At 42.9% G+C, this 12,662-nt stretch overlaps 1 non-coding gene across 1 annotated transcript; it reads right to left on the bottom strand.

Annotated features, from left to right (window-relative positions):
- Nucleotides 1-362: 362 nt before the first annotated feature.
- On the bottom strand, nucleotides 363-469 carry LOC145641195 (small nucleolar RNA R71). Its single transcript, XR_014115257.1, has one exon. It is a non-coding gene; the product is annotated as a small nucleolar RNA R71 (small nucleolar RNA).
- Nucleotides 470-12,662: the final 12,193 nt, after the last annotated feature.

Here is a 12,662-nt window from a genome sequence, read left to right as displayed (position 1 = left end):
CTTAGTGATTATTCACAACCAAAGCTTACGGAATTTCACATCTCACCCCTACTCCGGCTCTTGATGGGGTTCAATTTGAAATCAAACCTCAATTTATAACGGTGATAGAGAGGAAGCAATTCAGTGGAGCCAAGGGTGAAGACCCGAATCTTCACATTGCCGACTATTGTCAATATTGCAACACCATCAGGCAAGCCGGGGTCACTCAAGACCAAATCAGGGAGATTCTCTTTCCCTTCTCTTTAACTGGAAAAGCTAAATTGTGGTTTAATGGCTTAAATAGAACTACACTTGGTATAACTGACTGGAAAACTCTTGTTTTGAATTTCTATAACAAGTATTATCCTGCAGAGAGAACAACAGTACTACGGAGTGCGATTCAGAACTTTGCCCATGAAGCCGATGAATCTTTATATGAGGTTTGGGAGAGGTTCAAGGACTTACAAAGAGAATGCCCTCACCATAATTTAGCGCAATGGCAGTTAATCCAAGCCTTTTATAACGGCATTGGAAATTCCTTTAGAATAATTTTAGACTCTGCAGCTAGTGGGAGATTTATGAATCTTAATGTTGATGATGCAGGTCAGGTTATTGAAGATATGGCGATACACAATTCCTAATATGGGAATCCCAGAGGATTTGCTAACAAGGGGAAGCATAGTGTCGACTCTGTATCCTTTTTGCAAGCTCAACTAACCTCTATTTGCCAAAAATTAGATAATCTGAGCACTGTTAATGTAGCTAATGTTTCTGCAATTAATAATAATTCTAATGAGGCCTTCTGTAAAAATTGTGGTATTGTAGGTCATTGGGAGCAAGATTGCAGGAGTTCCGTGGGAGCAAGTTAATGCCTTCCAAGCTTATAGGCAGAATAACCCATACTCCAACACCTGCAATCCTGGGTATCGGAATCATCCGTACCTTTCCTACCGGAGCACTAACGTTCAAAATCCACCACCACAAGAACCACAGGCGCTACAGCAGTAGAAATATTATCATCCCAATGCTAGCCAGAAGAACCAACCACAACAAACCCCCTCATCTTTTGACCCTTCTCTGGCGGAAATAAGAGCAATGTTGGTTAATATGCAAAAGCACATGGAGAGCAGAGATGCGACAATTGATCAAATTCTAGCGCATAATATAATTATGGATAATCAAATTGCGCAACTCTCCACTACTCTACAAGCCCGCCAACAGGGAGCTCTGCCGGCACAGCCGACTAGGCCTATGGATCAAGCATATGCAATTACTCTAAGGAGTGGTTCAAACTATGAAGGGCCCTCTATGCCTAGAGTTGATGAACCTGTTTTATTAAATAATGCTAATCTTGATTCCGTTAAACCAAACAATGTAGTTGATAGCCCTGCAGGGCTATAGGATAATACTAACATATCTAATTCTACATTGCAGGGTACAACTCCAGAGAAGGTGGCTACTCCAGACAAGAATAATAATGCTCCAAAGCCAATTATCAAATTTCCTTTCCCCAATCGTCAATTGAAGACAAACTTGGATAAGCAGTTTGGTAAGTTCCTGGAGGTGGTTAAAGATTTGAAGGTAACAGTTCCCTTTACTGAATTGATCACACAAATCCCCTCATATGCAAAATTTATGAAAGAAATATTGACAAGAAAAAGGTCTATTAGTGAGGTAGAGACAATAGCTTTCACTGCAGAGTGTAGTGTCGTACTTCAAAATAAGTCTCCACCTAAATTAAAAGATCCGGGTAGTTTTTCTATCCCTTGTCATATTGGCAATCTCTTGATTGATAATGCATTATGTGATTTAGGTGCTAGTTTTAGCGTCATGCCATTATCTGTGTGTTCTAAGTTGAATATGGGTAAATCAAAAGCTACAAATATAACTCTACAAATGGCCGACCGTTCTTTTAAATACCCCTTAGGTGTTTTAGAGGATGTCCCCGTTAGAGTAGGTAAATTTTATATACCTGTAGATTTCGTTGTTCTTGATATGGCTGAGGATACGCAAACCCCAATTATTATGGGTAGGCCATTCCTTAACACTGCAGGAGCAGTCGTAGATGTAAGAAGTGGTAAGTTAACACTATCAGTAGGGGATGATAAAGTTGTTTTTAATCTGAATAATGCCCCAAAAAGCTCCATGACTGAGGAGAAATGTTTCAGTGTTAATGTGGTTGTAAATTATTCTAACAAGCCCCAAGCTCTTGAAAAAGATCCCATGGAGGCGGTATCTTGTGTTGCATCCTTTTCAGATGAGATAGACAAATGGCAGAAGGAAGTCGATGCAATAGAAAGAGCACTCTATAATGTTGGTCTTGGTTTCGAGGATGAACAAGTGGAACCGATCGAGCAAGTTGTGCGAATCAAGCCTACGGTAAGTGTTCCGCCAGATCGAGTTGCAAGTGTTGAACGCAATGACAATTTGAAGCAACATTCGATCGAAGAAGGGTTTTTAGTGCGTAGCATTGAAGATCCCCCAATCCAAGTCAAGGAGGATCCACCAGATAAGGAGATTTGGCTTCCCACAGGGTATGTCAGAAAGCCGCATCGCAGCCTAAACACCGCTAGACCGGGTGAGAAACCACCCGATCAAGCGCTAGGCCAAGGGTCCTAGAAATTGTATTTGGTAAGAAGGTCGTGCGGGACCTAGATAAACCAGCGCTTTGCGGGAGGCAACCCGTATTTTTAATGCTTTTTAGTCTAGTTTTCTTTTCTTTTTCTTATGAGAGGAGAGATGAGGGAATTTAATGAGTTTTATGAGTGTTTTACAGGTTTGAAGGAAAAGAATTAGCCAAATTTCGGAGAAAAGAAGAAAATTAATATTTCACCGATTTAGTCTCGGGCCCGACCGGGCGAAGCCTGCCTGATCGGGCACGAGAGCAAGGGTTTGGAAATAAGTAATTTCGCCCGACCGGGCGAGTGGCGCCCGACCGGGCGCGAAATTCGTCGTATACGGACTAATTTTTCCGCCCGATCGGGCAAGCCTCGCCCGATCAGGCGCGAGAAGGGCGAAATTTCTGGCCTACAGATCCCCCGATCGGGCAAAGGGCGCCCGACCGGGCGCGAGAGTTGGAAGAAATCGAAACATTAGATCGCCCGACCGGCGAACGACGCCCGACCGGGCGCGAAAGTATTCGAATTTTGGGTAAATCAGATCGCCCGACCGAACGAAGGCCGCCCGACCGGGCGCGAGATTCAGCTACGAAATTATCCAGATCGTCCGACCGGGCGACCCACTGCCCGACCGGGCGCGAGCGTATCCGTCCCCTTCTTCTTCTTTTCTTTCTTCTTTCTTCCTCCTTTTCTTCTTTCTCCATTACTTTCTCTCTCTAAAACTCAAATTCTCTCTACCTTCTCTCTAAGATTTCTCCTCCATTTCTTACCCAAATTCAAAACTCTTTACATATTTGTGATCCTCTCTTCATCCTCTTCACTTTCATATAAATTTTTTTCAGTTTTAATACAATAAATTTTCAAACCCATTTCTTGAAAATGGCATCAAAGAGGGCTAGGTCCATTTTTGGTAGGAGCTCCAGTTCGAGGGAGGAATACGACCCGGAATTGCAACTCCCGTACTGGTCGACGGTCCGGATTGTGAGCCGGGAACAAAAGGAACGGCTAGAGCATTTGGTCGGTCGTGAGGTAATTCCTTCTTGGTGGTTACACCGCCCTACCCTAGAATCATTTGGTTTGTATGATTTTGTTAAACGATTTTTGAATGACATTGGCATGAGAAAATTTGTTGACATGCACTATCCTACATACTGAGAACTTACTTGTGAATTCCTGTCCACTTTTCATGTTGTTAGTACTAGAAATGGGCCAAATTTATTTTTCAGGTTAAATAATAGAAATATTAGTTTAACTTTTGTAGAATTTTGTAAAAATTTTGAATTAAATTCTGAATTATCTCACCAGTGGCATGCAGACTACAAAATGGGTGACTTATATTATGCTTTGACTGGTTTACCTACCCCCGACCCCCAACATGCTAATACCAAACCTATTAACCACCCTGTCCCAAAAATCTGGCAAAGATTTGCGGGTTTGTGTTTTTTAGGTACGGCCGAGCCCCATAACGCTCAAACTAACGAACTAGCTGTCATAGGACATTATGTGTACGAGTACGGGAAATTGAACATAGGTAGGTTTATAGTTCACCATTTGAGTAGGCATGCCACAGCCAGCACCACTTCCAAGTCCCCTATCCGTTTAGGTGGCCTTATCACTCGAATAGCGGTGAAAAAGGCCGGTTTTGTAGTAGACGGACCCCACCAGCTGACCAACTGTGGACCAGATACCTACATGACTGCTAGGTATTTTGAGGATGTGGGGTGGGTTAGACCGGATAGCGAGCAAACACCATTTTGGTGTATTCAGACTGGGAACGAGCAACCTTTGCCCATTTTCCCCTACCCAGTCCAGACTTGACCGCCTTTCCCCCAGGGCAACTTTCTTACACTTTTGATGTTTTAGTTGCCAACGCTAGGGGACAGGCACCACCACCACCAGTTCCACCACCCCAGCCTCAGCCCGAGGTGGCTTTCTCTCCACCTCGTATGTCCCACTCCGTCCCTCATGTTGACTCTAACCCAGTTTGGGATCTTCAGAGTATAGGTCAGGCCCTAGGACGTATCGAGCATTCACATACTGACCTTAGGAGGATGGTTGGCTCCATAGACCAGAGATTAGGGTACCTAGAGAGGAACCAGGGTAGAGCTCTCTACCCTATGTACGATGATTATGCTCGTCGGGGCAACATTCCCGACGACGCTATTCACCCTGACTGGTTTCAGCCTCCACCCCAGGGATACGATAGGGATCCCACTGCACGTGGTATTTACACTGACTATTCTTCTTTCTTCGGGTACGGGCAGGACATTCCTTTCGGGGGACCGGCGGGGGGGAGTTTTCACGCTGATTATTTTGGTGGTAGCTCTTCTGGTGCAGGTGGTGTAGGTGGCAGTGGAGGTGCGGGTTTCGGCTCGATGGATGAGGATGATGAGAACTAGCTATGCTGGGCTAGTTTCCGAGCCAATGAGGACATTGTCTGATTCTGGCTTGGGGGAGGTTTTGGTTTGGTATATTTATTTTTCTCTTTTCTTTTATTTTTGGTGTGTTTTCTTAGGTCAGATTTCTTGCTTTCTAGGTTAGTTTTTATTGCTTTCTTATATTTGAAAAATACAAAAAAATTGAAAAATAAAAAAATTCAAAAAAACGTTCCAATGAATTATAAATTATGCTTCCCTGTGCCCCTTACTTGAGAAAAATTGTTTTGATTCTTGGTATTTGATGATAGGCATTGTGGATTAGTTGATCATGATTTGATGTTTGATTGCCCTGAAACCTTAACATGCGTCAATTTTGTCCAACTTCTTGTTAATATAGTGCTTGACTAGTTGATTTGGTAAGGAATGTGTGATAGTTCCATAATTCCTGGTATGTCAATGAATTTGAGTATTGGTTTGCGACTATTAGTAATAATTATATGATTCATTATTATGCACATTGTGGAGGACAAAGGCATTTGTTCTTTTAGGTAGCCTCCAGATGATTGTAGATGCATTTGTTCCCTTCTTGCTACCCATGTTGTTGCCTTGACTTTTTTGTTGTTTATTAGCCACATTATAAGCATATTTTGCCCTATTGGTTACTAGTCCCAAGCTTGGCTTGGGGGAGCTATTAGTGAGTGAGGTAAGGGAGTTTGTAGTTGTAGGGAATAATTTCAAGCCTTTAAAATCACACTAGCTTGAACCCCACTGTGATCATACACTAAAGTACGGTGGCGTCCAAAAGGGAAGAAGATAGAGCAAAAGAGTCGCCAACAAGTTTTTAAGGAACTTGTAAACCGTTCATGAGGTGAAAGTTACACCCCTTAACGATCCAAGAGATCGTCAACTCCATAAGGTCATGAACCAAAATAGGGTTCGGGGATGAAGGTACAAATCCAACCTAAAAGAGATTGAACCTGCCCTAATAATAGGCCTCTACTTTATTCTGCTCGTATTCATGTGCGCTTTCTGACTAACATACAATCAATAGGATTAACCCTAAACCTGTTTATCTATGTTGGTTGAATATTAATGCACAAATAAACTATTATTGGCGATCACTTGAATTATAATCACAATTAACCTAACAAGATTATTAATTATCTTATTAAGCGTGGTTGCAAGTACCAAATTCCCTTTAACATGCAATAAAAGGTGATCAAGCAATAACAAATAAAATATATCAAGCAACATAATAAATAATCAACATCATTAATAACAATAATATCAATCATAATCATGTTCATCATAATCATGTTAAAGCATAGCAAGATCCAAGGCATGATACGAACAAGATTAATAACAAACCCTAGCATGTCACTAAACAATAAAAATCAAATCTTTAACCCTAACATGATACTAACAATCATAAATATTAGGAAGAATATAGGAAGCATTGTACTTTTAATCATACTTAATATTAAAGTTACCCTAGACATGATACTAGGAATTAAAATAACAATCTAAGCATTATTTCTATATCATAATATCAATTAAACCATTAAAGTACTTACTTGGATGCCTCGCACCTCTTTCTAATAACAAAATACACACGTTAGTAACTTCAAGGAAAATAATAATCAAAACAATTAAATTAAATAATTGAAAGAAAGATTTGGGACCAAACCCTCAGAAATTAAAACCTTTCACGTCTAGGGCGAATGCAACTTCGAATATGGCTAGGTGTATCTAGATCTTGTGAATGCGGAATTTTGTATTAAAAACCAAGAAAGAATCGAAAAAAGAAAAGAATTCTAAAGAATTAATATTATTGAGAATTGATGAATGAATGAGATGAAGATGAATGAATGAGTGAATGGATTGATTGCGAATGAAGACTTGTGAATGGTAATTTGTGAATGAAAACGGAGTTTTTTGATACGATATTTATAGAGAAAATCATCCAAAAAGATAATTTAACAAAACAGAGTCTGAAGATCGCAAAACAACATTGGCGCCAGCACCAGTGGCTAGCGCCAGGCGCCAAGCCTGGTTCCAGGCGCCAAGCCTGGTTCCAGGCGCCAAGCCTGGTTCCAGGCGCCAAGGCCTGGGGTTGGACGCCAAACTGGTTTTCAACGCGTTTTCGAAAATCTGATAAATTTCCCGTACTGGTAGATAAAATAATATAATTCCGTCGAAAATGCTATTTGATCTTGATTAAAACTCTGAAAAGTCCTAATTGAATTAGGAATGAAAAGAACCTTCTAGGATGTTCTAGAAGACTAAAACCATTCCTAATTGCATTAGGAATGATAAATCATATTAGGCCCTCCCCTAGATCATTGGGCCGTACATAAAGCTCAAACCGGACCCTGTTTAGTAAATTGGCCATAATTTCCTCAATATTCATCGGAATTGGGCTTATAATATATCGTTGGAAAGGTCTTTGCAAGCCCCATCCAACTACACCACTATTGGACCCATATCATGGACCAACCAAACTGGATTGGCTGTTTTCTTAAAATAAAGTTTTCAAAATCAGGGAGAAGAGAAAAGAAATAAAACTTTCCGCTACACTAGACCTTTCCACACTTCGTTTCATTCGATTATGATTCGAGGTGAAAGGCACTCATCACCGGGTTTGGTTTTGGGGAGACACAAATGGGTGTCTACAGAAGCCCCCACTTTGACTGAGATTGGAGAAACGCAAGTTTCAAAAACGAAAGTCAAAGTAACGATAGGGACGGAGAATGATTCAGAACGTTCTGCGATCCTAAATCAATCTTATAACGCCAATACCTGCAAAACTAGCATTAGTTAAACAGATAAAAGAGTTAAGAAACGCGTATCTTGCACCGTCGAGCACACGTCTCTGAAAGTAACCGATTGTTGCCGCTGTTGTTGTTTTGATGACCTCCTACAAGCTAGAGAATGTCATCCTGCTTGAAAACCGCTACGCCTGTAACTGCTTCCAAATTAGAAGATTGCTTCGCCTGAAACTATCCTCCCCGCTGTGATAACATTCCACGTCCAAGGGAACATCATCGAAAATTATTTCTCTCGAAATAATTCTCATCCGCATTATGATCATCTTCCATGCCTAAGGGACTATGATCGAAGATAACTTCGCCCGAAATTACCTTCAATTGTTCATGACAACTTTCCGCAAGCTAGGGAATGATGTCGAAGACATCTTCTCTTGAAGTCATCCTCATTTGATGCGATAATCTTCCAAAGGAAATTACCGAAGATCCACGCCTGTCGATCTTTAAAAGTTCTCCTGAACTTTGCCTTTGCTATGCCTGTACATCGGCGCTCTTTTTCTTTGAACCTGTATGTCGGTGCCCTTTGCTCTTGAACCTATATGTCGGTGCCTTTTGCCAATGAGCCAATGCTTAGGCGCTTTAAGCTAAGTGAGACGATCTTTTCATCAGGTCGATCACTTTACGTAATCAAGCCGATTACTTAATCATGTCAAATTTCTTAGAGGGGCTAATTGGCGTACCAAGGAACCCAAATATATATTGCATAAGGCTAGCACAACCCTAACAGGTGGCTGGCTGCTTTGGCGTCGCTGAAAATCCATCAGCGCCAGCCTAATGGCATTAGCGCCAGGCGCTGGCGTTGGCGTCAGGCGCCAAGCCCAGAACACGGGAATCACTTTAAATTCCCGTTTTCGTTCATTTCTTGCTCTGTTCGTCGCGAAACTGTTCGAGAGAAGTCCGAAACTTCAATTGATCGTTGCTCACTCGTTTCTCAACCGAATTCGCTCAAATTTGTTGCAAATCAAAGCTCTTTTCATCTATATTCCTGATCTATGTATGTTTTCCTCAAAATCACACCGGTTTTTATGAATTCTTGGCATGTTTATTCACGAATTTCATGAAAATTCAAAATTTATAATGCTCAATTTGCTTTGTTTATCAAGTTTTATGCCATGAAATTGCTTGTTTATGTTTGTATATTAGCTTGGGAGTAATTTGAGACTTGTTTGGCTCAATTTGGTGAAGAAATGAGCAATCTACCATTGTTGGACCTCTTAAGGTCGTGAAGAACAATGTGGCTTGTTCTTGACGTTTTTGCTAGCAATTCTTGTTCAATTTGTCACAACAATCACTATAGTGTTGCAAGAAATTGTTTGATTGCTTGAAAAATGTCATCATGCTCAATTTGAATTTGTGCTCTGTTTTAGTACTACGTACTCTGTTTTTGCGAACATAGTATCATGCGGCTAGGCGAACCTTATATACTATAGAACCTTAATTTATGATGATTTTGCACAATGTAGCATGGCTAGACAACGAGGCTCAAGTTCACGGTCCCGAAACACTAGGCGGGAGCATGAGCCCGTGGAGGACGACACCACACCGTCCACTTCGCTTGGTCGGCTCCCAGAGTGGGACGAGCAGACTTTGTTCTTTGCCCCTGTCCACCACATTTCTGAGAGGGTGAGACGGGGAACCGAGCCCGGGAGGACACGGTATCACGGCTCTGGCTGCGATGGTCTAGGCGATTTGTACAGGATGCACATCGCCAAAGACCGTGAGACGAGACTCCTATGGGAGTCCTGCGGACTAGTTGCTCTGTTCGAGACCTCCGAGGCTATGGTCGCCTCCAGCGGGGGTCACCACGTAGTACGCGCTTTGGTGGAGTTCTTCTAGGACACCACCAACACCTTTCATTTTCCCTAGGGCGATATGATGGTCACCCCTACAGACTTCAGTCTCATCACAGGACTGGAGTTCACTTCTGTGCCGCTGCTGTTCGACGGCGGGATCGACGTCTTTTCTCCAGAGGTCGAGGAGCTGTTGGAGCCGATTGCTGTTCGGGCCCGATCTGAGGTCGAGACGACTCAGTTCAGTGCTAGAGGGATTCGCTGCTCGACGCTGGCAGCGGCTCTCGATGATGATGCGACCACCCGAGAGCAGCGGGTGCGCATCTTCGTGCTGATGTTGTTGTCAAGGACATTCTCCCCTGACAGGGGTAGTAGGGCATTGCTTTACTGGCCTCCCTGCTGTCCGTGATCTCCAGCGGAACGGGACTTATGACTGGGCCAGCTTGGCCTACACTGATTTCGTTCGCGCGCTGGGTGACTCGTGTCGTCACCGGTCCTTTAGGACGAACATCGCCTTGTCTGCTTTCTGGAAGGTCGTACAGGTAAACATTATTCCCTATAAAGTTTAGCCCTACATGTTAGTTAGAATTTACTCACGCGTTTAACTTTTTGTAGATCTGGTTCTACGAGTACTTTCCTTCCGTTGCGCCGGGGAGACCATCGCCGAGAGGATATCCGGTGAGCGCCTCTTGGGGCGGCCACCATGTGGACATGTCTACTGCACGTGTCCGGAGTCGGATCATCTCGGTATGATTTTAGTGCTTATCTTGCTCTTCTGTGGTGTTTTAGACATATTCTTGCCTGATTGGTGCTTTTTATAGGGACCTGAGGTAGTATACCGACCGTGGGGCGGTTGGACAGTCCCTGGATTAGCCGCACAGTATTCTGCTGAGCGTCGCTATTTTCTAGGGACCTACGGAGCGGTCGTGTATTTAGGAGAGATAGTTGCTAGACAGCACTCTTCCGATGTTTTCGTCGTTCCTGCTCCTCCACCATGTCATATGTTCGACGAGGGATAGTTGTCGAGCATGGCTGAGGGATCTGGTTCCCTCTGGCGGTCCCGTGTGATCCTTGGGCGGTGTTACGCTGAGGAGCTACTTCCTTTGTTAGCTCCAGCCCCTGTACCGGCTGAGGATGTGAGGGTAAGATCCTTAGCTTATTTTTCGCTAAGTAGCCCCCAAGTAATACCTTACTGATTTCTTTCAGTTTTTTATCAGGATAATCTCACTGAGTTTGTGCCGCCCCATATGTCCATTCACTAACAGGGGATATACGGGCCGACCGAGGAGATGATTTCTCCGGCTCCTGAGGGCGAGCGCTTCGTGGAGCGGTCGATTCCTCGCCACCAAACTAGTGTAAGCCTAGTTTTAATTCAGAATCTTATATTCAGTTATCATGTATTTTCACTGACTTATTTTTCTGACAGTTCTCACGCGAGGTGGTTTCGGCTATGGCACGATGCATAGATGCCTTTCGGAGCCAGCTCGTCCGGATGAGGAACGCGGCTACCTGTCGTCGGGACGACGTTGTCCGAGAGGTAACTTTTCTTCACTTATTATTTCTGCATTATGGCTTCAGTTTTACCTTGTTTCTGATTTAATTCTTTTTGCAGGGTCATCCGATCGCTTCTCACACCTGTACGAGACCTGAGGGGCGGAGAGATCCGGCGAGGTCTAGCTCGAGACGTCGTCGTACTTCGTCAGGAGGTAGAGGTGGTCGTTCCGAGGCTGCTCGAGCCGACGTTGCTGAGGGCTCAGGATCTTCTTCTGAGGGTGCTCCTGCTGCACCGGTAGGAGAGGCTACCTCAGCTTTCAGAGGTGGTGGGATGTACGAGGTTGGCTCGTCATCGCAGCAACCTCCGCGGTCTCAGCCTCAGGTTGATCTTGGCTGGAGCGTTCCTGTCTTGAGTTTTCCTCCTCCTACGGAAACTGGAGCTGGTGCTGAGGCCGGAGCTGGTGGAGAGGTGACTCCTCGTACGGCGCAGTTTTATGGCATGATGGGCCTACGTCCTCCGGCGGCGTAGTTTGTTTCTGTATATGTATTTTATTTTGACTTTTTTATAGAACTTTTGCCTTTGACTCATTATTTAGACACATTTGTATTTTTATGTTATCGTAAATTCATTTAATTGTTTATATTAGTGTATGTTAGTGTGTGCAAAAGAAGTGTGATAACAATTTTTGCGCAAAAATTCCGTCATTTTTATTATTGATGGAGGATATTATCCGACTATCTCCCCCAAAAAGAAAAATAAAAAGGAAAAATAAAACGGAAAAAATGCTGGTTTTTTTAAAATTAATATAAAATCCAAAAAAAAGAAATAAAATTAATTAAAAATAATTGCTATATTTAATTAATTATGGAAAAAGATAGAAAAGATATTTAGAAAAAATTAAAACGGGGCCATAAAGTCATTAACCGACTCAAGTTTAATATCAAAACGCAAACTGAGCACGCGCGGCTTCCCTGCTGACTTGGCGCCAGCTGGCGCCACCTTATGGCGCGTGGCGCCAGGCGCTACACTTAGCGTGTGGCGCCAAGCACTGATGGGTGGCGCCAATGTCGGGGCTGTGACGCCAATTGACGCTGACTCCGTATTTCATTCAGATTGAAATTCTTCGCAATTTGTACATAAATAGCTTCCTGTTCAGCCGATTCTTGTCATAATTCCAGCGAAAAAAATTATTCTCCTCCTTAGAAAAAATAATAATCATGTCTTTAGCTACTAAAACCTTCACCCAATACTCTCATGAATGGTGTCGATCTCTTAATGCTAGAGAAAGAAAAGAATTGGATTTATTACACTTGGGGGGAATTTATGGCATCAAAGTGGCAGATTTAGACATAGATTTCATACATACCGCTTTAGAATTTTGGAATACCGATACACATTGTTTCAGAATAGGGTATGATGAAATTAGCCCTTTGCCAGAGGAATTTGGTGCTATCTTAGGCTTCCCTACAATAGACCTGGTAGTAATCCCTAGAGTAGATGCATATTACTATAAGGATTTTGAGCGCTTCTTAAATTTGAAGGAAAGGGATTTATCAAAAATAGTAGATGGCAATGTA

Source organism: Chenopodium album, chromosome 7 (genome assembly GCF_948465745.1).
Source record: "Chenopodium album chromosome 7, dcCheAlbu1.1, whole genome shotgun sequence".
NCBI lineage: Eukaryota > Viridiplantae > Streptophyta > Magnoliopsida > Caryophyllales > Amaranthaceae > Chenopodium > Chenopodium album.
Note: the sequence above shows the minus strand (reverse complement) of the source record. Positions and strands in the feature narration are given on the sequence as shown.